The sequence below is a fragment of the Peromyscus leucopus genome, chromosome 13 (assembly GCF_004664715.2).
Source record: "Peromyscus leucopus breed LL Stock chromosome 13, UCI_PerLeu_2.1, whole genome shotgun sequence".
In the NCBI taxonomy this organism is placed as follows: Eukaryota; Metazoa; Chordata; class Mammalia; order Rodentia; family Cricetidae; genus Peromyscus; species Peromyscus leucopus.
The window spans coordinates 23,625,744-23,648,045 of record NC_051074.1 but is presented as its reverse complement, the minus strand read 5'-3'; positions in this window follow the sequence as shown (position 1 = coordinate 23,648,045).

Here is a 22,302-nt window from a genome sequence, read left to right as displayed (position 1 = left end):
GTCACAGGGAGGGGCCGTGACTCCACACTCCTTTCTTAGACACTATTTCTGAAGTCTGTTGAGGGTGATGCTCATTTTCTTCAGTAGTGTAGTAGCCTATAAGTTGTCCTTGATCCGCCCACACTTGGGCAGGAAAAGCTAATTAAACTCAGTGGGTCACGCACAAGAAGAAGACGTGGTAGGAGGAAGACCTATTAGGAAGAGGGCTCCAGGGAGAGAGAGCAGGGGATGAGAGACGGGGTGGGGTGAAAATGGCTAAAATTCATGATCTAAATGTAGGAAACGGTCAAACAATACAAAAATGTTTAAAATCAATGAAAGCATTTGACTTGAATTTCTAAGGCTTTCCAGCCACTGTTGGAGTGCAGAGGAAAGGCCGTCGGCACCAGCGAGCCCTCCACCCCCAGGTTACTTGGGATGAGTCCTGTCACCCTCCAGCCTTGTTCCCTCATCTGTAAGCTGAGTCATAGCTTCATCCGCCCGCCCAGGCCTCTCCTAAATGTAGCCTGTGCCCTCCGCAGACTTTGACTTCCCTGGCCCCTCTGCTTGAAGCCTGCCAAGCTTTCATTAAACCTCCTACTCTGAGACGCTATCATCTGGTAACATCCCAGGAATTTATTGTTTGTAATTCTGCTGAAGTGCGGGTTGATGGTGGAAGTGGCACTCTGCGTCGGGGCCTGCTCTTCCTTTATTGAGCACTAAATTCTCGATCCTTATGCTCCCGGCCGTCTCTTAGAGTCATTGGTAAAATGCCGTTAACACACAAGTCCGGGATGATGAAAGAATTCATTAAGAAAGAAGCAACCGGGATCATTCTGAAATGAAACATAAAATTGCCTTCTGAAGCGTGAGAGGAAACAGGGTGCAGGCATACGCTTCCCCAGCACCCCTTCCTGTGCCTTCCCAGCCTAGACACCCCAGTGACCTCCAGATACTTCTGTCTGGTTTCTGCCCATGCCTCCTGTTGTTTATCTCCCTGTCCCTTCTCTGCTCAGTGATTTCTTCCACACGATACATAAACACCTTGAACCCTCAGTGTCTGGCCGCATGGAACAGCTGTCCCTTGATGGCTGTGGAAAATCAGTCCTAGGGCACCTACTGACAGCACAATCTACCGGTGCTCGAGTTCCATGGAGCTGACGCTCATTCTGAGGCCTTAAACCATCTCTCTGTTTCCTATAATGCCTTGAGGAGGTGCATGGTACACAACAGGTTTGCTACTGTACTGCGGGGGAGAGGGACACAAAGTGTGCACAAACGCACGTTGGCACTGTCCATGTGCATACGTCTATACGTTGCTTAATATTCTTAGTCTGAAGCTGGTTGGATTGCAGGAGAAGAAACAGCTCTCAGACACACACATTTAGCAAATCTGGAGTTGAGGTGTTTCTGAGAAGTGAGCTCCTTTAGCAGCCTCCAACAAGTGCTGCCATTTTTTTTTTTCTTTTCCGGCTTTAATGCTGGGCCTTGCACCAGAGGCCACTTTGGATTCGACACAATACAATGCATAGGAAAATGGCCCTAGCACTTTTATATGAAACTGAGAAGATACAGTACTGATGAGCAGCTGTCAATCTCAAGGTCCCATCCAGCTGACAGCCCAAGGGTCCCTCTGGGATGGAGCAGCCTTTCACAAGGTTACTCTCAGATCATGCTGCTCTAAAAGAACTGCACCAGTATGGCCTGCCCACCTTGTGCGACAAGACCCATGCCACTGAGAGCTTGTCTAGACACAAACCATCCCCAGATCCAATTCACTGTGGCCATAACCAGGACAAACTTGGCAGCGTGCAGGCAAAGCCTCCCAACCCCTAACTGAAAGCCAGCAATAGGGTGGGGTTTCAGATTCCCCCCTGCCCTCTCTCTAGGTAATAGCCTCAAGCCAAGCTTGTGAAAAGAACAGTGGCTTCTTCTGTTCCCACCTACATCAAACCCACTTCCACCCTCCGCCTGTGCAGAACTATCCTCAACTGCTGACCCCATTCTCAAATGCCTCGGTGAAGCCAGGGAATGCTTCCCAGCCCTTATCTGACAGCCTCGGAGACTGTCACACAACCACCATGATGCTCCGATGTCCTGCAGGCCTTCATCAGATGGCACTCCATCCTCTGCAGACATCAGGGACAAACCGTAGGACCCATATCCTGAGAATGGCCTCTAGGACAGTGTCAGGACTAGTTGAAGACTCTAGTCAGCCTGGGATACAGGCTGCAGGTGAGAGAATGAGGCACCACCCGCTGCCAGGCTCCTGCCTGGGGTGTGCGCTCACGGGCCGTAGCATCAGATTCCTTGAGTCTTTCAGGGGCGGTTGTATTCTTTCTTTAAATGTTTGGTTTTGAATAATCTTAGGCCTAAGTTTATGAAAACCCCAGGAACTCTGCTTCACAGTCTTCTTGAGGCTTTTCGGGTGAGTGCATTCTATAGCCTTTGCGTGGTTGTCATTTCTGCATGTGGATGTCCATGTGTGCGCATGTGTGGGGGTGGGTGGGGAGGCCAGAGGAGCCAGGTGTCATGTGTCACGCCACATCCTATTCTTTTGAGAATGGGCCTGTCACTCAACTGGAGCTTACCAATTAAGCTTGTCTGGCTAGCAAGCCAGCCCTGGAGCTTCCTGTTCCATCCTCTGTGCTGGTATTCCAGGCACTTGTTAGCAAGCCCAGCCTTTTACCTAGATTCTAGAGTCCAAACTCAGGTCCTCATGCTTGTATGGAAAGCATTTTTCTGACTGAAACCATCTCCCTGGGCCCCCTTATCCTGAGCAAGACAAGGAAATGAACATTGGCATGATTTTGTTGGCCAATGACCAACTTTCCACAATTTTGACCCAGTTTTCTACCATTGTCTTTTCTCTCCCAGGTCCTCACATTGCCTATGGTTGTCATTTCTCCTCAGTCTTTCGCTGTCTTTCATGGCAGAACCCCTTCTTTCTATGGGCGTCCTATGCTCCCTTCCCTGCAGTGAAGTTTGTGGACGGTATTACTGCCTTTTACAGATCTCGTTTGTTGAAAGGTGTAACTGTACACACATAGGCACACACAGACATATGTAGATGTCAATACCAAATAAAACTGAATGTGAGCCAGGCCTGGTAGCACAAGCCTACAATCTCAATTGTTAGGGAGGCTTATGTAGGAAAATTGCAAATTCAAGACCTTCCGGGGCCACGGGGCAAGTGCAAAGCCAACCTGGGCAACTTAATGAAATTATGTCTCAATATAAAAACTGAAAAAAGAGGAGAAGGGCTAAGAATGTAACTCGGTAAAGCACTTGCCTAGCACCTAGATGTGATCCTCAAGTGTGAGAGCACATGCACATGTATACACACACCAAGAGATAGAGATAGATAGATGATAGATAGATAGATATAGATGATAGATAGGTGATAGCTAGAGATAGATAAATAGATGATAGAGATTGATAGACGATAGATGATAAATAGATGAGATAGATAGATGATAGAGATTAATAGACGATAGATGATAAATAGGTGAGATAGATAGATGATAGATAGATAGATAGATAAATAGGTAGATAGATAGATAGAATTTGAACTGTGATTTCATCAGTTCATTATATGATCTAGAGAGCACTCCTGTCTTCAGAAAACACTTCTAACATCAGAAGGAAGTAAACAATGAAGATGTGCTGGTTAGCTTTTTTGTGAGCTTGACACAAGCCTGTGTTCTCTGGGAAGAGGAAACCACAATTAAGAAATCGCCTCCATCAGATTGGCCTATGGGCATGTCTGTGGGGTATTTTCTCGATTAATGATTAAATGTCTGAATGCCCATCCACGGTGGGTGGTGCCAGCGCTGGGAATGGGTCCTGGGTTGTGTAAGAAAACGAACCGAGCAAACCGTGGAGAACAAGCCAGGAGGTAGCACTCCTCCCTGGCCTCTGCTTGAGCTCCTGCCTCCAAGTTCCTGCCCTGGCTTTCCTGGGTGATGGACAGTAACCTGTGTGCTCAAGTTAGCCCTTTCCTCCACTGGTTGCTTGTGACCATGGCTCATCACGGTAATGGAGAAGAAGCAAAACCAGGACTAGAGTGGAAAACACACCTTCTGGAATAAGACAGCTGGAGTTGAATAGCTTTGTGACCTTGTACCAATCCCTTCACCTCTCTCTGTCACACTTGACTGTCCTACTTACTCGATGGCACTCCCAGGAGCCCCGAAGCTTTTAAGGATCCATGTGTGAGCTCTCAGTGACTGCTGTCTAGTGAGTGCTGACATATGGTTTTCAGACAGCAAGCCGCATTTTCTTTTATTCGAGCAAAGTGGCAGACAAGCCTTTTCTACAGGCCAGCTATACATATTTTAAGATTTGGGGGCCATCTGCAGTCTCTGTCATTTCCTCTCCTCCTCCTTTTCACTCCTGGTTAAAAAGGCAACACAATAAAGAGCATTATGGACTCAGGGGGCCATAGTTTGTCAGCTCGGTCTCAGCTGAAGATCATGGACAGGTCTCAGGCAGCACCAAGTGATCTCTGTGCCTCCACACGTCCATTCTTTATGCAACCATAGAGCATTTCAATGCAAAGAAGATGGAGAGTAACCTAATTGATTCCTACAGGCCCTCCATCCAACTTCTAAAAATTGAGATCTGGCTCTGGTTCCTTTCTTCCTGAGTACCTGGAGCAGCTCTCTAGAGGCTCTGCTGTGCTCACCCATCTGGTGGTATACCCACACTGATGGCCTGTGTCTTCTGGGGCTCAATCTGACACTACCAGGTTCTAGTCTTCCGTGCAGGTATGGCCTGATGGCTGTGCTTTGCCACATGACCCTGGGTGTAATCGACAATGTCATTTCTTTTGCCCACATAGTATCGAAGCAGATGCCATCTCTCCCGTGGTCTTTCTTCCAGTTACCACCTGGAAGAGATGGAAACCAAGAACCAAAAGAGGGAAGGAACTGAGATCTAGTAATCACCACAAGGAGCCGGGACACATGTGCAGGCAACTGTGACATTAGTGAGAACAAACGATTCCATGAGGCAGCTGACATTTCAGGGCCTGTCAGAGCAGCCAGCTCTGTATCAAGTATCGCAACTTTCATGATTCTTCTAAATGGACATTCATTTATACACAATCCACAGTATGAGTTTGGATTTCAAAGATTTCATCAAATGATACGTAATTATGTGTTAGTTCCTTCTGAGTCACATGACACCTGACAGAAACAGCTTAAGGGAGAAGAGGTGTGTGGCTCTGAAGGCATGGAGGAGCAGCTGGGGTCATGGCAACGGAGCGTGAGGCAGGATGCGGCTCACATCCTAGTAGAATAGGAAGCAGAGTTCGGGGAACCAGGACTGGGTAAAGCCTTCCAAGGCTTGTCCCTACTGACCTACTTCTTCCAGCTAGGTCCCATCTCCGAAAGGTTCCCCAGGCTCTCAAAATAGTGCTGCTTGCCAGCTGGGGATGGAGTGTTTAAAACTCAAGCTGTGAGGAACATTTCGGATTCAAACCATGGCGTGCACGTAGCATTCTGGAGCTTTCTTTATGATTTCACTTCATGGTATGTTGTTGAAATCGATCCATATTGATACGTGTTCAAATTCTAACGATGTTAATTATTTATTTGATTTAAATAAGCTATCTCGTGTCCATAAAGACTTGTGAAAGTATCAGAATTAACATTTTTAAAATAACGCTTTTAACCCTCTGAGACATTTTTAATTGTTTTCAGCTAGCATATAATTAGCATCTTGTCAGCTGGTACTGCGTACCCACAAGGTGGCTTCTTAACGCTTTGTTGCATTTTTACACTTTTCCTTTTATCTATGTGATTCTCCCCCAAAGTCCTTGTGTGGCTTAGAGGAGGTGGCCACATTTCTCTGTGGAAATGAGCTCAAATCCCCAAGACCTTCTATGACATTGGGGGACTTCCCCCAGCTGCCCTGTCACTCCGTGTTCCTTTCTAACTGGGATGAAACCGGAACTGTATCTTTGGGGATTAGAGGAGCCTTGAAATAGAAAGCACCTGGCCTCATGCAGGACACACAGGAAGCAGCCAGGCGACGACACTCACTGCTGTGGTTGGTGGCTGCCTGTGTGCAGAAAACTGGGACTATGCCCTACGGAGTTCAGACAATGCAGAGCCCTGGGTACAAGCTACTCACTGCCAAGTGACTGTGGAGTCCATCATTCTGTGTCCTTGAGACTCATTTGCGACCATCACATATTGTTAACTGTGGTTTTCCCACTGCAAGGCAAACCCCAAACAAAACAACCCTAAATTTCCAAACTTTCAGCCAGTTGGGAATTATTATTATTATTGTTTTTTATTGTTATTATTATTATTATTAGTCAATATAAACCAAACAAACAAGGCAGGCAGGCCTGGAGTCATAGCTTAGCAGTTAAGAGGGGGTGCTGAGTTCAGGTCCCTATACCTCCATAAAAGCTGGCTGTAGTCCTGAATATGTCTGTCTAGCACTGGGGGAGGGGAGCACAGACAAGTATCCCTGGACTTGCTGGCTGCCAACCTCTCTAAACAACGCAAGCTCCAGGTTCAGTGAGAGACTCTGCCTCAAAGAGACAAGGCAGAGACTGATGGAGGAGGGTGCCCATCTCCCTCGTTTAGGCCTCGTGCATAAGCACCAGCCCGCACACGTGCATGTATCACACATACAGGTGTGTCCCATCCATGAGTCAGCCATCAGTTCATTGGTTTGTCATTGGACGAGGCTCCCCAGGCTGTAGGCTATACCCTAGTTCTATGTCAACCTCAAGCCTCTTTCTCTGAGGCATTCTTATTCATCCAAGAAGCCTTTCACACATGCCTGGTCTTCTCCCCCAGCTGAAATCTCCCATGCTCCCTAGGACAGCATCATCTGTTTTCACTTTCAGATTCCAGTATCTGATTCTAATTCTATTTCATTTCCAACTGAGATGTCCTTGAAGAGTAAGCTGGCCGTCACCGGTTAGTAGCGTTCCTTGGGCCAAGCCTCCCCATCAAAATTCTAGTTTGTTCCAGACAGGATAAAAAACACATACACACATTGTTTTATTATTAAAAAAAAAATAGCTGTGTGATGTTTTTATTTGTGACGTATTTCCAGTACAGTGCTCTTATTAATTAATTAAAACTCCAGAAACTTTTAGTTCCATGTCAGACTACAAAGGTGGCTGAACTTTTTGACCCCAACCAGTCCTGACACCCCAAATCTGTGCTGCTCCCCCAGACTCATGGCCTCTCCAAATGACATTTTATAAGATGCAGACTGCTTTTTATGCTCATATGCAGTATGATATGCAGATTCCTATGATAAAATAATAAACTTTTCTTCCAGGTAGTAGAGTTGCAAGATAGAAAATGTCCCTATAGACATAATGTTAAGTTCTGAGGGCTGGGAGTCTATGTGCAAGACTTTTTTCCTAGCTACCCAAGACCCTTGGGTGCCACCATACCAGCACCATATTACACAGACAATGAAAATCGACGTCATCTTCTGAAAATTTCAACCCAGTAGGTTTCATGTTAGAGCTACTGCTATTTCATCACTGATTACTAATGAGCTTTAGCTGCTCAGCAGCATTTTAGCTGTGCAAAGATGGCATCACCCTACAGATGAGGACACTGTCCTTGTCAAGCAAACCTATGTGCAAAGCTACTACCCCCAGGAAGTAGGGGGCATTGAATTCACATCCATGCAGTCAGCCTTCAGTGTCTACTTGCCTCAGCAGCATACTGCCTCTTTCAGCCTCTAGAAGTTAAAAAAAAAAAAAAAAGGGTGCTGGGCTATAACATGTGTCATAATCTGGGCACCTGGCTGCTTCCTGGTCCCCAGTCCACTGTCAAGCATCAAGCTTATCCCTGATTATTTATATTTATTTTATGAAAATATAAGACATCCAGTGGGGGAGGGGTTACACCAAGAATCAAAACTAAGCCAGGGTGAAAGAATTTAGCAAGGGAAATTCCAAAGTATTTTCCTAATTTCTGGTCATTAAATTACTACCTCCTTAATTCTCCTGGGCTGCACTTGCACACAAGAGAACTTTTAAGGGAGAGGGAAAGGAAAGAGGGAAGAGAAAGAAAAAGATTGTGAAGCCACACAGCACACGGGGGACCCAGGGAGGGAGGGCTTGTGGGATGAGGGCTCTGTTTAACTGGATCTTTCTGGGAGCTTCCAGCTGCTGCTCGTCACCATGGGGCTGTTCCTGGTGTACACTGCATCTTCCCCAGAGGGCGCTGCACTCTGTTATTTCAAGGCCCCCACCAAGTTTGCAGAGGGAGTAACAGGTCTTTCTGTTTCCTGGGAGAAACTCCATCCATTCAAGGAATCTGTGGAGAATTAGCCTACAGGTTCTTCCACTTTGCCTGCCATCAGCAGAGAACTGTTACCCACACACAGGGACACTTTCTTCCTGCCACCCCCTGAGTAGTACTTAGGCCTCCTCCTTGGCTGCTCTGACTGTGCCTTCCACATCCAGCCTAGGCCTACGGACAGCACCAGGCTCCAGGGCATAAGGGTTCATGAAAACAGGGGTGTGGTGTGCTGTGGAATGTTCTGTATGTCCTGTGGGAGCCTGTTCTTGGGTTCCTCGTGGCTTTACCCAGCAAGTCTGCATAGAGGATGATTAGGACCACAAGCCTGAGTGCAGGTGTCTGAGATGGTCTGCACTTGGCTGTGCTGGGGGATGGTCTGTATGTCAAATTGCTCTGATTGGTCAATAAATAAAACCTGATTGGCCGTGGCTAGGCAGGAAGTATAGGCGGGACTAACAGAGAGGAGAAATAAAAGAACAGGAAGGCAGAAGGAGTCACTGCCAGCCACCACCCTGACAAGCAGCATGAAAAGATGCTGGTAAGCCACGAGTGTGGCAAGGTATAGATTTGTGGAAATGGATTAATTTAAGCTATAAGAACAGTTAGCAAGAAGCCTGCCACGGCCATACAGTTTGTAAGCAATATAAGTCTCTGTGTTTACTTGGTTGGGTCTGAGCAGCTGTGGGACTGGCAGGTAACAAGGATTTGTCCTGACTGTGGGCAAGGCAGGAAAACTCTAGCTACAGTGGTGAGACAGGACCAATGGAAGTCCAGAGCCAACAGATGTTAAACAGATGTTTGTGGGCTTATGATATTTGATCAGTGCTGCAGGTTAATTCTCCACTCTGGTGGCAAGAAGGAGACCATTGCAAGCCTTGTGTGTTTTTAGATATCGAGTTAGTAGGAAATAAGTAAAAGAAAATAGTAAAGCTTTTAAAAAGTAATTCCGGAAGCTGGGATAGAGTCTCTGGTCAGCACAAAGTAAGAGATCAGCTTTTGTTCTTATGTCTGTGAAGATGGGTTTCTGGTCATTTCCTGAGAGCAGAAGGGAAGAGTCTGAAGTTTCACTCACTTTTCTTACAGTCTTGTAAAATGTGCTGTTATTCAAATCCATCACATTGCCTCTCACATAGGGAGGTGGCTTTGTTCTCTTAAAATCACCTTATGACAATTCTGTTAAAACACCATTAGGACCTAACTGTTCTATTGACTAACATGCATTTAGAAGCTTCAGTCGCCCAATTTCCATCATAGGCAATTCTCCACACAGCCTCACTTCTGGAAGGGAGTACTCGATAGTGCGTGCTCTCTCTCTCTCTGTCTCTCTCTCTCTCTCTCTCTCTCTCTCTCTCTGTCTCTCTCTCTCTCTGTCTCTCTCTCTTCTTCTCTCTCTCTCTGTCTCTCTCTCTCTCTCTCTCTCTCTCTCTCTCTCTGTGTGTGTGTGTGTGTCTGTGTGTGTGTGTGTCTGTGTGTCCTGGCATGGAAGCTGGGGCTTCTGAGATACTAACAAGCATGTGACCTACTGACCTCCCAGACCCACACTCCAGCACCGTTTGTTAAAAACACATCTTTATTGAGAAATCATTCATAACCAGGGCTGGTGGTCGTCAAGGCCTAGAATCTCAGCTACTTCAGAGACTGAGGCAGGAGGACTGAGTTGTAGAGCTCTGCCTGGGCTTCTGAGTGAGTTTAAGTTCAGTTTGGAGAACTCAGCATGACCTTGTCTCAAAACAAAAAGTAAAAAGGAGGTGGGGTATATAGTTCAGTGATAGACCACTTGTCTAGCATGTATGAGGCCCTGGGTTCCACCCCCAAGAAACACACACACATACACACACACACACACACACACACACACACACACACACACGCACGCACGCACGCGCACGCACATGCACACATGCATACATGCACGCACACATGACAAAACAACAACAGAAAACATAGATCTATTTGAAGTGTGCAGCAGCATGCTTTCTGACCCACAGCACCCTGACCATCTCCGTTAGCCTTCTGTAGCCTTGTACCTGCCACACCCATCTGTTGCCCCCACAGGCTTCCTCATAAGTCAGAAATGTTCTGGTGAGGGGTTAGGAGATGGACCCAGTCTAAAGAGCTATGTTGACCTTGGCTGACCAAGTCTTGTATTACTCACCAGTGCTACCCACCCAAGTTCAGGGAGGAGCTGAGGATCTTCACAAGCATGTCTCTGTCATAAGCATGATGCCAGTGAGGAGACAGGCAGAGTTGGAGGCAAGTGGGCACCTGAGACTCTGAGGACAGAAATCTAGGGGAAGAGACACACTTCTCAGATACATGAAACAAAATCACTGCCTGACTTCGGATTGATGCAAATGAGCATGGCACCTGTGCAGTCACCACACCTGAGCATAGCACCTGTGCAGTCACCACACCTGAGCATGGCACCTGTGCAGTCACCACACCTGAGCATGGCACCTGTGCAGTCACCACACCTGAGCATGGCACCTGTGCAGTCACCACACCTGAGCATGGCATCTGTGCAGTCACCACACCTGAGCAGGGCACCTGTGCAAACACCGCACCTGAGCATGGCACCTGTGCAGTCATCACACCTGAGCAGGGCATCTGTGCATGGCACCTGTGCAGTCATCACACCTGAGCATGGCATCTGTGCAGTCATCACACCTGAGCATGGCATCTGTGCAGTCACCACCCTGAGCATGCATCTGTGCAGTCATCACACCTGAGCATGGCATCTGTGCAGTCACCACACCTGAGCATGGCACCTGTGCAGTCACCACACCTGAGCATGGCACCTGTGCAGTCACCACACCTGAGCATGGCACCTGTGCAGTCACCACACCTGAGCATGGCACCTGTGCAGTCACCACCTGAGCATGGCACCTGTGCAGTCATCACACCTGAGCATGGCACCTGTGCAGTCACCACACCTGAGCAGGGCATCTGTGCAGTCATCACACCTGAGCATGGCACCTGTGCAGTCACCACACCTGAGCATGGCATCTGTGCAGTCACCACACCTGAGCATGGCACCTGTGCAGTCATCACACCTGAGCATGGCATCTGTGCAGTCACCACACCTGAGCAGGGCATCTGTGCATGGCACCTGTGCAGTCACCACACCTGAGCAGGGCACCTGTGCAGTCACTGTGCCTGAGGCGTTTGGGAGGGGAGGACCCTGGACCACGTCAGGAGGCTGCCGTGTTTCCAGAGACACTGTCCTGTCCACTCTTCTTCCTCTTCCACTTCCTGGAAAGAAAGGCAATGGGCATGCACCCTGAAATTCTGCTCGGGGCACACCCATGCCTAGCTGTACGGATCTTGAAAATACCAGTGAGCACAGTTGTTACAAGCTGAGCTAAGTACTCATAATGAACTGAGAACTGGAGATTTATAAATGAAATGTTTCATAGCTTTCAACCGTGCGTGCAGGAAAGATCCATTAACCTGAGTTGGGTTGCCGCAAGCATTAGTTCAATTGTTGTTGCTGGCTCTTTTTAAACCTTTATTTTAATGACTCTGTCACTATCTTACCTCGAGAATTAAGAGGCAAACGCATAAAAGGTAAACAACATTAATGTCTGTTTCTCGATGGAAAATACTGTTTTTCAAAAGGAAGTGTTAGGTTTACTTTTTTAAAAGGCTGCAATATTTTAATGCAGCTGCTGGGTCACTTTTATTTAGAGAGGCTTTTGAAGGCAATGGAAACAAAAATCATCATTTTCTTAAGCTTATTTTAGCAGATAGAAGCAGAACAGAAAAGGATTTGAACTCTTTCCAAACAGATCATTGTCTCAATGTGACTTTAGCGTGATGTTTGTTTAATCACATTATTTATTCCGTGTAAGTGTGTTTGTTTTTTGTGTGTCTGTGCATATGTGTGCATGTGTGTGTACACAGAGGACAGCTTTGGGGACGCATTTTTCCTCTTCTACCATGTGACTCCCCAGGATTGAACTCGGGTCTTCAGTCTTGGCCATAAATACCTTTAAGCACTCTGCTTCACATCAACCCTGTAGTGAGGTTTAAAAAGGAGATCTTTACACAGTGCTTACTTTCTTCAGGAAAAAAATATTAAAGGGAGGGAAATTCCAACCTCAGAAGCATCTGAGCTTTGGTAGAGATGATTCTGGTACATTTTCTGCTAATGCCCCCATAGTTTCTAACTCTGGAGATATGAAGCTTATAAGAACTTAATTCTTAGCTATCTGGAAACTTCTGATCCAATCTGTGTGTTGCATTATCCCCTCTCCTCTTTATGATTATAGTCTGATAAGTCAAACGAAAATTCAAACCAGTCAAATTTATAATTTATAATGAGCTTGGTAAAATCTGCTAGAGGTAGCTGCACGTGTGGTAGCAGTTCACAGAATAACAGTGCCACTGGTGTTTCAGAGCCAAGCCTCAACTGTGCTAAATAACATGACTTACAAATTGAATCCAGATACGCACACATCCATACCTGTTGCTGCAGTATTCACAATAGTTACGAAATGGAACAGGAGTGGAGGATGGCCTTGTGGCCCACATACACAATGGGACTTTATGCAGCTGTTAAGAAAAGAGAAATTCTGGAATTTCCCAGGAAATGGGTAAGATTACAGAGAAGTGGTTCTCAACCTTTCTAATGCTGAGACCCTTTCATACCGTTCCTTGTGTTGTGGTGACCTCAACCATAAAATTGTTTTTATTTCTATTTCATAACTGTAATTTTGTTACTGTTATAAGTTGTGATGCAAGGATCTGTGCTTTCTGATGGTCTTAGGCGATCCCTGTGATTTAATGATCCTTTGATCATTTGACTTCCCAAATGGGTCATGACCCACAGGTTGAGAACCACTATTGTATTCTAGTGAATGAGATGGTGTAGTCTAAGAGACACAGAAATCTCATGTTCTCTCTCCTACTACACTGATCCTAAATGTTGCTTTACCTGCATGTAAATAAAGCTTATGAGAAGGGAGCTAGACCATGAAGCCATACGAGCGATGAGGGAAACAGGTAGGAGAAAGTAGACAACAGGTCATTTGGGATGTGAAAGTTGAAGAGATGACAAGGGCTGGGAGCAAACGAGGGGCGGAGTGGGGAGAGAGAAATAACAAAAGCAAACGCCATTTGAAAAACACCGTAATAAAACCGAATCCTTTGTAAACTAATAAAGACAAATAGACTTTTAAACCGTATCTATTCAACAAGCCCAATCCAGAAGCAAACTACAATACTTTTAACATAAGCATTTAGACTACAAAAATAACTTTAAACAGTAACCATACTGGCAATTATTTCAGTTCATCAACCCTAGGTTTTGTTTATTCCTTATCTCAACAGTTAACTGCAGAGGGGGTGTATAGGGGCGGTAGGGAGTGGGGCTCAGGGTGGTCTGCGTACATTGTGTACACGTGCAAAACCATCTGAGAACAAATTTGTTATTATACTATAAATAACATAATTAAATTTTTTTAACTATACAAAATAACATAATTAAAATTTTACTTTGTTTTTGTTTTATGTGTATGGGCATTTTGCCTGCATGCATGTCTGTGTGCCATGTATATACAATGTGGAGGCCAGAAAAGAGTGTCAAATTCCCTGGGACTAGAGTTACTGATGGCTGGGACCTGCCATGTGGGTCCTGGGAACTGAACCCTGGTCCTCTGGAAGAGCTGTCAGGGCCCTTAACAAATAGGCAATCTCAAAACAAAAAACGAAAACAAATAAAGCTACGTTTATGTAGGTTGCATTCATATAGCCAAGTGTCTCCCAAATCAGTAGTGCACATCAGTGTGTGCACGTGTTTTCCTGGGCTTTTCTAGACAGATGCATTAGATTTATGTACATTAGATACTCAGGCTACGTGTACTTGGTCATTACATACACCTTGTCAGCTGGCTTTAAGACTATCTTCCAAACACAGCTGTTTAAGGACTCACATTTTAAACCCTTGCCCCTAGCTGTAGACAGAACAGCGGTGTCTGTGAAACATAGCCTACATTTGTAGTCAAATTATTATTTGTCATTTCATCCATGTTATCATTTTAGATTAGTTCAATTTCTTCCAAATCCTGAGCTTACGAGTGTCTGCTAATTAGCATAGCTGTGCATGCAATCTTAAATGTGAAGGAGATTAGCGATCGTGAGTTGGAACACACTGGGAGAAGTCAGCCACTTTGGTCATCCCAGCACCCATGGGAGGAGGGAGGACACAGTGCTGGGTACTGGGTCCCTTTAACTAACAGGACTTGGCTCTGTGATTTGTTGAGGGAGACAATGGCGTGAGCCAGCGGTAGCCAGGGAGGAGTCAGATAAGCTAATGCCAACACTCCCTCCATTCACTGTGTCCAAACACTCCGGAAAGGGCACAGGAAAGGTCAACAGGGACTATGGCTTATCAGGGCAGATGGGCTCAAGTGTCACAGCAAAGCCAACAATCTTGTACCTAGCAGAGCTTTGGGAATTAGGAGTGGATCACCCGTGCTAGCTGAGCATGTACTGTCTAGAGAGCTGAGCCCTGAGAAGGGCTACGTGGGTTATTAGAATTTATGCAGGACCTCAACCCAGCACAGTGAGCCCACTCAGTTTTCTGGCTCCCTGACCACTAGTGGAGCTATATTTTAAGAAGTACTTAAAATTCAGGAAAGAAAAGATTCATCAGAAAATCAAATTGATTCTCAGGAAATGGACATATTCTCAGAGCAGTGTACCTAGGGGGCCAAGATTTAGGCTTTTTGGGGATATTTGTTTCCTTTGGGATGGGGAAAAATACCAATAAGGTATTGCAAACCACTAACAATTGCTCTTATTTGCTGAGAACCTTCTACATGCTGCAAACCCTGTGAGTTTTTGTGATTTTTTATGTGATTATTGTCTCATTGGCCCATTGCTGAACCCCAAATGCTCCAAACAGCTCCCCGACTCTCATTGGTGCTCAATAAATATTTGTTGAATGAATCACCATTTTGGGCCCAAATATGAATGGTCTGTTGTATATAAAGTCAATTTTAGCAACTCAAGTAACCCATCCTGGGCAGTTTACAGATGAGATATTAAACAATACTGCTCATTTCTCACATCCAGAGATGAAAGACCCAGAACTCAAACCTAGGCAAATGGATTCTTTTTTTTTTTTTTTTTTTTAAAAAAATTACATTAATTAATTAATTTTGTCTATGTGCATGCTTATGTGAGCATGCATATGTGCCATGGTGCATGTATGAAGGTCAAAGGACGCCTTGCAGGAGTCTGTTTTCTTTGTGTGACCACATGGGTCCTGGGCATCAGATCTGGGTCAGCAGACTTGGGACATGCCCTTGTTGCTGAGCTATCTTGCTGACCTAGGCTTGTGGATTCTGAGTTACATGTGCTTTCCTCTCTCTCTTCTGCAAAGTCAACACTTGACCCTTAGTGTGCATTAGAATACAACCCACCATATTCATTTCCCGGTATTTCACAGTCAGATTGATCTCTGTCCCTTTCTCTAGACTGTTTACTATAGACCAGCAGTTCTCAACCCTCCTAATGCTATGACTCTTTAATACAGTTCCTTACGTTGTGGTGACCCCCAACCATGAAATTATTTTCATTGCTACTTCATAACTGTAATTTTGCTACTGTTATGAAACATAATGTAAATATCTGATATGCAGGGTATTTTTAATGCAACCCCCTGTGGAGTTGCGACTCACAGGTGGAGAACCACTGTGAGAATATTCTGATACTATACAAACACAAGCAGCCTTTACAGTCAAATGTCTTTTTGTAGTTAAAAAATCCCAAAGACAACACAATCCAGACTCTCTGTGTGATATCCATCTTTATGTGGCTTATTTTTGTGTTACTTTTACTTTCTCTTTAAAGACTTTTTTTTAAACTATCTATTTCTTTATATAACTGCATATATTACATTTTTTCTCTCTTCCAACCCTATATACATTTTTACACACACTTTAAACCATTTAGAGGTTTATCCCATCTGAATCTCTTATTGTGAATCTATTGCTTTAAACTGCAGCATTTTCTGCCCACCTCAGCCTCCCAAAATGGTGGTGGTACGTTTACCACCAGCTTTGGGGAAACCATGTACACTGCCAGACTCTGGGAGGTAGTGAGTCTATGCCTCCATCAAAGCAGTGTGTAGCCCAGAAACCTTTTTTTTTTTTTTTTTTTTTTTTTTTTTTTAGTAGCAAAAGCTATATCCACCACACACCATGTTGTACAGCTTACAGAAACCTCTGTGTAACTTGGTGGGAATGTGCCATGGTGTAGCTTCAGTCTGCATGCCACAAACCCGCCATAGAGTAGCTCAAGCCCACATGTTGCAGCATCTTACCACCCACAGGAAACATGAAGCACAAACTTGAGTAGAAACTCAAGCCATTGGGCGCCATTTGTAGCTGAAGGTTTTCCTGTGCTCACCTGGCACCAAGGACCCCACAACCACTTATAAAATAGCCACTCAGAAACTTATATTAATTAGAACTGTAGGACCTAATGGCTTAGGCTTCTTGTTAGCTAGATCTTACATCTTAAATTAACCCATTTCTATAAATCTATCCTTGCCACGTGGCTCGTGGTTTATCAGTATCTTTACACCTTGCTTCTCGTGGTGGGAACTAACATCTCCTGACTCAGCCTTCCTCTTCCCAGCATTCTCCTCTCTGCTTGCCCTGCCTATACTATACTTCCCGCCTGGCTACTGGCCAATCAGCGTTTTATTTATCAACCAAATCAGAGCAACATATTCACAGCATACAGAGTGACATCCACAGAAAAATACTGCCTTTAAAAGTTACAGTTCTGTCTGACATCAAGAGTCACCTGCCAGCAAAGATAGAGCAGGTCAATCTACTGACATTAGCTGGTGAAACACCACTAGTTGTGGACATCAGGCTAGGGCCCATTTCCTCGATGGAGGGAGCCCTTTCCTTTACCTGGATTACCAAAGTGTGGTAACGGGGGCATGTTGGTCTTCAATGTGTCCTTGAGCAAGTTTGGCTCTGAAGGTGGATGCTGTAATGAGATATCTGTAGGGACTAATTTCTTCAGCATGTGCTCGTAGGACAACATGGTTCACCTGCTGCTCTCTGTAATAACTAATAAACTAAACTTGGAGGCTGAAGAACTCACTCTAAGAAATGGGGAATGGCCCTGCTCCTTGGACTGGTCCCCCTGAGCCAGGGAGAGCTGACAATAGCTTTTGCAGCAAGGGCACTTGAATTAGAGGCTGAACTGAGACCATCCAGGCAGCAGAGTGGCTATAAAACAATATGATGACTTTCAGCTGTAATAGGAGCGGACGGTGTGGACCTCAGGTGATGCACGCAGTACCCCATTAGTGCTTTTCCTTTTATGTTTTCCTAGGAAGGGTTGGTTAACTTTCTTATTTTTCTGAAGGATTGCCTTCCCCTTGAGATTGTCTTCTTTCAAGTTTCCTAACTGTCTCATTTGCAGTAAACTTCTCTTATGTTTGGCAAGTGAAGCTTGGGCTTGGAGCAAAATAATCCGGGCTAACACTGAAGGGGAGGATTATAGTCAACTTCGGGGCTCTTGTGGGTAATGGCCAGATAGAGACAGAGAGGAGGAGATTGTTTATACCCATAGAAGTCATGCCCACTGGAAACAGTATGAACTGGGTAATAATGCTAGCAATAACTATTCATATTGTGGACATGTTCAATGCATAGAGATTAGAGAAGAGAAATGTATTAGAATTTAACAGCCTGTAGACATTCAAATAAAGTATTTTGTCTGGATGTTGGCAGGCTCTATGCTCTATCTTTCCCCATTACTGGGAGGTGATTCTAGGAGAGGAATTTAGAGAGTCAATCTAGAGAAGGGCTATAGCTGATTCAAGATCGTATAAAGCAAAGTTTTGTGGGTATAGGGACAGGAAACACTTGATGTGCTAATCAAGATGTGAGTGTATGTGTACCACAGAGAATGTGAAATCTTGTCATCTAGAGAGTAGTCAACAACGGGATGCCGTTTCCAGGAAGGAGGCACCATCAATTTATCAGACGTAAAAGGCATCATTGTTCTAAGTAGGTTGAAGTGCTCTGGGATGTTCTGTATGGCAAATGTGTTGCTCTGATTGGTTAGTAAATAAAACACTGATTGGCCAGTAGTCAGGCAGGAGGAAGTACAGGCGGGACAAGGAGGAGAAGAATTCTGGGAAGTGGAAGGCTGAGTCAGAGACACTGCCAGCCGCCACCATGACAAGCCACATGTGAAGATGCCAGTAGGCCACGAGTCACGTGGCAAGGTATAGATTTATAGAAATGGGTTAATTTAAGATATAAGAACAGTTAGCAAGAAGCCTGACATGGCCATACAGTTTGTAAGCAATATAAGTCTCTGTGTTTACTTGGTTGGGTCTGAGCAGCCGTGGGACTGGCGGGTGACAGAGATTTGTCCTGATTGTGGGCAAGGCAGGAAAACTCTAGCTACACTGAAGTGTTTACACTCGGACAACCTGCTAGATGTTTAGCCAGGATATTTGAAGCTGGTGTGTGCATGAGTATGTGTATGCGCACACATATGCATACAGGCGTGTATACACTTACATGCTGGAGGTCAGATCCATCAAGTGCCTTCCTCAATCACTCAACCTTAGTTTCGAGAGTGCTTTTCTCACTGAATTTGGAAATGGTAGAGATCCACCTGTCTCTGTAGTTTCAGGGCTGGGATTAGAGGGATACACTGATGTGACTATCCTTTATGTGGATGCTGGGATCTGAATTCAGGCTCAACAAAGCCGTCGCCTCTTCCCCTCCAGTGGAGCTTCCAACTTCAAGTGAGTTTGGATCTGAGGTTAGTAAGCTGTCCAGGAATGACGTCATTTCAAATGAGGCAGCATGAGTAAATGTCACAGGGCATTGTCAAGCGCAGTGAAGAGACACATTTTATATAGCCTTCCGTTGTTTTAAAACAGTTGATTTCTGTCACATCATGGGTAGTTATAGTAGACTGCTTTATGTTTTTATAAAGGTGACACTAGAACTAGAAAATGAGTTTATTTACTCCACAATTTGGAAGGCTAAACATTCCAATACCATAGCATCATAGCCCTCTGAACTATGCCACCTAATGAGTGATGGCACCTTAATGTCATCTAGGAGCGACCCAGCACATGACCTGACAGGAAGTCAGAGTCAGGGCTATGTCCAGTCTTAACCTCCTGCTAGACTTCATCTCTTAAAGCTCCTATCCCTTCTCCGTCTGCTACACTGGGACCACACTCCCCTCTTACAGTTCTGGGTGGAATAGCATCATGAACGAACCTTTGGAGGACACACTCAAAATATACACAGATCCCAGAAGGAGGTCACAGTCAGAAATCTACCCACCCCCATTTCTGGCTCTAGTGAAAACAGCGATTTGCCCAGGGTTTGATACAGCAAGCGTCATGGCCACTCTGAAACTGAAGCTCTTGGAAGATCTACTAGCATTCATAAACTCTTGCCATGGAAAGATGTATACTTCCCCAAGCTAACCATGTGATAATTCTAGAGGACATTCTGTATCCTTGTGACTGGTTGGCAAATCTGTAAGCCCAGGATTTGTCACCGGCTGGAAAATTCTTCATTGCAGAACTGTGCTCTGTGTTTTAGAACATTTATCAGTGCCGCTAGCCTCTATACCCAGTGGATGCCAGTGGCGACCTCCAGATCTGTGACAACCATGTGTGTCTTCAGACATCAAGATAGCGTCCCCTCTCTATGAGGAATGACATAGAGCTGGTGAGACCACAGTGGAAGTTTATGAGCTCACCTCCCAAGTCATAAGTGGCCTTTTCATGTCCTTGTGTGACCAAACCACAGAGGTACACAGAAGTCCACCTTTGTGCATCCTTTTCACAATCTTCTTCTTGCTTTTACTGCCCAATAGCCCATATGCGAGAAGGTAAATAGCTTATCACTCCCAGGAGCTCCAGGTGGGGCTCTGTTCCCTCACCAGCCACATAAGCTCCTATATTGACTCAGCTCTGCATTGTTTAGTTGTATCATAAGGTAACTCTCTGTCTGCTTCACAGAAATGTCACCAGAGCAGATGAGATGCCGTAAAGGAATGGCACTTTAGAGACGGCCAAAGCCAGTTCAAATGTAAGATGTTATTAAATTGAGAAGTATCCATTAGCCTATAAAAATGACAAGAGCACCAGCCCTGAACCTTCTTCAGGAATGGAATCTTGAGAAATGATTACACGTGTAGAATGTTAAAAACCAAAATGGCCCAGAGATTGGCTATCATACTTGACACTAATTTCCTCTGTACAGTCCGGTACAGCGGGTCCACTCAAAATCATTCCGTATCCCCCAAAGAAGTCACTCTAAATAGAAATAAAGCGAGTGAACAATAGCCAACTATGACTTTTTTTTTTGGCTAGTTCCAAAGCCTTCATTAGGCTCACCGGACAACAATGATGCTGTTTGAGTAAAATAAAAAGACTCTGGAACAATCTACAAAGAAGTAGAAGTGAGTGGCATCTTGCTTGTGCATAAAAAATCCGCATGACCCTGTAAAGTGGCTGTAAAGCTGGGGTGGGGTGGCAGAGCTGGATTGCAGCTTACATCACGTGGCTGCTGGCTACTAAGCAGATAGCTGACGGCCACTACAGAGGTGATTGGTTATTCCTCCCCAAACCGTGGGGTGGGAGCCGGATGCAGTCACATGCATCGTTAGCTTCTGACTTTGCAAAGGCACACAAGGCTGTCATAGTGGTCCTGATTTCTGTGGTCCTCTTCTGCTCCTGCGTCCTAGGCTGTGGCCTCACTGGAATGGTAACTGCTATCATTCTCATGCAGCTGCTGTTTGCAGCCCATGAAGACATAAAGATTATGCTCAGCCCCAAAGGTCACCTGCCCAGATAGTTTTCTTCCCTCCCTCCCTCCCTCCCTCCCTCCTCCCTCCCTCCCTCCCTCCCTCCCTCCTAAGTGAATTTTGGTTTGGTTGCATTGTTTTAGGACTGAAAAAAGAAATGTCCTTTTCAAGGGTTTGAGGAAGAATGGGCAGGGGGTTATAGAGGCATGTGGGCCTACTGGATGCAGGGTATGAGGAGGACACAATGTGCATTACACTGAGAACACTCAATGCCATGGTGAGACTACGGTTTCAGAGGTGTGTCACCTGGTGGGTGAGAAGAAGGACAGCCGAGGGGGATGCAAATGAGAATGGGTGAGCTTGGTCCAGCAATGTCCAGGAAGCCCATGGGAAACAAAACCACTCGAGGTGAAATGGCTTTGTGAGGTTTGTTTAAACACTGACAGAGAAGGGCTATCTACAATGGCGCCAATCTGAGCCTGGTGCACTAAGAGTCGCCAACCTGTTGGTGGCTCTTAAGACTTGACATAGACTTTGACAACTATTCTTCTGGGGGGGGGTTCATATCAATGGATGGACAGCACAGGGGGAGAAAACGCTGGGGAGAGGTGTTTCATTGAAGGAATTAATGGTCTCATAATTATGAGCCTGTTACAGGGCAGAATTTGAGTTCTGAGGAACTCACCATTGGGCACACAGCAGAGAAGCCCTGACCCCTGGAGCAGCAATGCCCTTGACTTTAGAAGGCCACATATGGAAGGAAGAGTTGTTAGGAGGCGGGACAGCTGTCATCCAGGGATGGTTGAGGATGCCTGTAAGTTGTTCTCTCTGTTTTATTTCTCTTCTGCTAGTTTTGAAACTTGAGTGAAGTCTCAAAGGGTGGCAAGATTAAACAAGGAGAAAGATCTCTTCTCTCCGAGCCTGAGATCATCTCTTGTGGTCTTTACCCTCCACTCATGAAGTCAGTGCTACCCATTGCTTTGGGGGGCAGCAGATGCGCAGGAACAAGGATGCTCAGCAAAGGCTCAGATAGCTTTGAAATTTACAACTGGCACTGGAAGCTGCAGATTCCTGCTGCAAGACCTCTGCCTTTTCAGGCTGAGGGGTTTTTGTGAGCTTCAAAGGCTGGGACAACTCATGGCATCGTTACAGCATTGGCCTTTAGGGTCAAAGAAACAAGAAGGTATCCCAGAGTGTTTCTACCCTGAGGAAA